Below are 2,869 nucleotides of genomic sequence, written 5' to 3'. Positions count from 1 at the left end.
CCCGCCAGCCTTCTGCTGCCACGCGCTCGGCTCCCGCGCCGCCCCGCCAGCCCTCTGCTGCCACGCGCTCGGCCTCCCGCGCCGCCCCGCCAAATGAAGAGCTCGCGGGCTTGGCGAGGCTGCGCTCGAGCGGCGGCTGCTACTTCGCGCTCAAGACGTGGAACGCACAGCAGGCGGGCGTGGCGGCTGTGCTGGCGGCGGACAGCGTGGACCAGCCGCTGCTGACCATGGACACCCTGGAGGAGGAGACCCCCGACATGGCCTTCCTAGCCAACATCACTGCCCCCTCCGCGCTCGTCTCCAAGCCCTTCGGCGACGCCCTCCGTGTCGCGGCCTCCGGCGACGCCTCCGTCGCCGGGGTGGTGGTGCGTCTCGACTGGCGCGAGTCGATGTCGAACCCAGACGCGCAGGTGGAGTATGAGCTCTAGACCAACAGCAACGACGAGTGCGGGCCACGGTGCGATGAGCATGCGGCGTTCCGTGGCCACGCGCAGCTGCTGGAGAAGGCCAGTGGGCGCGGTGTCGGACGGGGGCAGCATGGCGTGGCCAGGCGCGGGCGCGAGCGCGGCCAGGTGCGGGCATGAGCGGCCAGGCGCAGGCACGGCTTAGAACGGGGCGGCGTGGTAGCGCGATGAATACGACGGCCTCGCTTGGGGTGCAAACGGCTGGAGATTTATTCATCCCCATGCCAAAATTCTCGCCGATAGCCCCTCAAACGACGAAAAAAAACGCCTTATGAAGAGCTCAACGGCTCAAGATGCTCTTAGCTCGGGGCACTGCTAACTATCGTAGCAGTATATCACAGTATATCAGACTAGTGGACGAACGTGCGATTTAATTGCAGTTGCACCGTTGGATTAGATATACGTAACGTGTGATCCAGTCCACTTTAGGTGGTTACCAAATTATACTCCTACGATTAAGGGCATATACAATGGTGTTATTTTAGAAGTGTCACGTAGGATAAATGATGAGATGGAGAAGAGAGAACTCATAAGAAAAGACTTGTCTTCTCTTATATTTAAAATAAGACAAAAGATGATCTCTTAGCACAATTTGTCTCACCATATTTTAAGGAATTGCTAGTTATTGAAGATAAGGCTAAGAGGGTGTTTGTTTCCAGGGACTTATTGGTTTAGGGACTTAAAAAAGTCCCTATAAGTCCCACCTAAACCAAACACAAGGGACTTATTGGGACTTATTGTGGTGATTTGGGACTTATCAAATAAGACTCTCAGGGAGGAGCTTATTGGGACTTATCCCGAGCCGGACCTACCCCGCGTCGCTCCAGGCTCGTTCCCCGCACGCCGCCTGCCTCTCGGTCCAATCGCCGCCGCCGCCCGGCCTCTCGCCCCGTCGCCGCCCCACCGCCGCCCGGCCTCTCGCCGCGTCGTCGCCCCGTCGCCGCCCGCCTCGGTTCGCTCCGGCTCGGTTCTGCCTGCCTCAGTTCGTTGCAGCGGTGCCTCCAATCGCCAGACAGGCCCTCTCTTGAGCCTCGTTGCAGCGGTGCAACATGGACTTATAAGTCCCTGTAAACAAACAGGTAGGGACTCCGGACTTATAAGTCCCTGTAAACAAACAGGTAGGGACTCCGGACTTATAAGTCCCTGTAAACAAACAGGTAGGGACTTATGACTTATAAATTGGGACTTAAAAAAGTCCTATGACTTATGAAACAAACAGGGCCTAAGATATAACCCACTATAGACATGTTTTTTTGTCATCTCTAAATTACATGCAAGACTTACGATAAAACTGTCTTATCAACCATTATACATGCCCTAAGATGTTTTCATGTCTGATTTGCTTCCTTGAATTAACTTCTTCCGAAAATCATGCAGGGACAGGATTTCAGTTCCATCTTAACCTTCTATTTACACACATGATTTGAGATATTTATTCAATGACTTTTTCCTATATACTATTAAAAAGTGCTTCTAGGGCACAGCGAATTTGCTTCACCGTAACAAAATGTATCCGATTAACATTTTATATCGTTTTAATGCAAAAATTAATGCTTCCACCAATGAGATAATTTGCTTCGATCGCAATTGAGTTTTTTTTTTTGCATATGTGTCCAAACGCTTTGCTTCCGTGTAACAAAATTTTGCATCTCAGAATTTGTTTCCATATCAAAAATTTGAGACCTATATATATTTCCTATCAAATTTCAAACGCTTGAAAACTTTGCTTCCATCCAATACAGAAGTGTTTGCGTGGTAAAATTAATTTGCTTCTAACCAAATTTTCCTACTTCTTTCGGTCATAAAATAAGTTTTAGACATGATACATATATATTTCCTCAAGTGACCAATAGTGAGTACAATGTTTCCTAAGTTCTTATCGTTTGTTTCCTATAGACTGTAAACTCTCTTTCCTTCATTCGCAATGGTACTCATCATAGGGCCAATCTGGTGTCATCAAACTTCTTGGTGCATGCATCGGTCGCCTCCAAACCCAACATACAACTGCTTGAAGTATACATCCGTTAGACATGGTGCATCAGTATAGAAGATATGAAGCAACAACAGGTATTACTAAAGAAGCAGATAATCCCATGCAAAGAAGCACGTACTTTTCCTACCTGCTTGTCTTGATTTGGATATTTATTGGATTTGTTTTGGTATTATTCAACAAGGAAAAGGAAAAAAATGGTTTGCCCCCATCAACATATATATGAAATATAAGAAGCATGATGACAGGTTAAATACGAACAATTCTCTTGAAAATGCAATAGCAAGTAAAAAAGAGAGTAGAAGTATGTTTCTCATGAAGCGGGCGTCACCACCTCTGCTACTTTTCATGACACTGTGTAAGAAACATTGCTTCCAAAGAAATTGCATCCTACATATACAAAGATTATGCATCA

Source organism: Triticum aestivum, chromosome 3A (assembly GCF_018294505.1).
Source record: "Triticum aestivum cultivar Chinese Spring chromosome 3A, IWGSC CS RefSeq v2.1, whole genome shotgun sequence".
NCBI classification, from domain to species: Eukaryota; Viridiplantae; Streptophyta; class Magnoliopsida; order Poales; family Poaceae; genus Triticum; species Triticum aestivum.
This window is presented reverse-complemented; position numbering follows the sequence as displayed.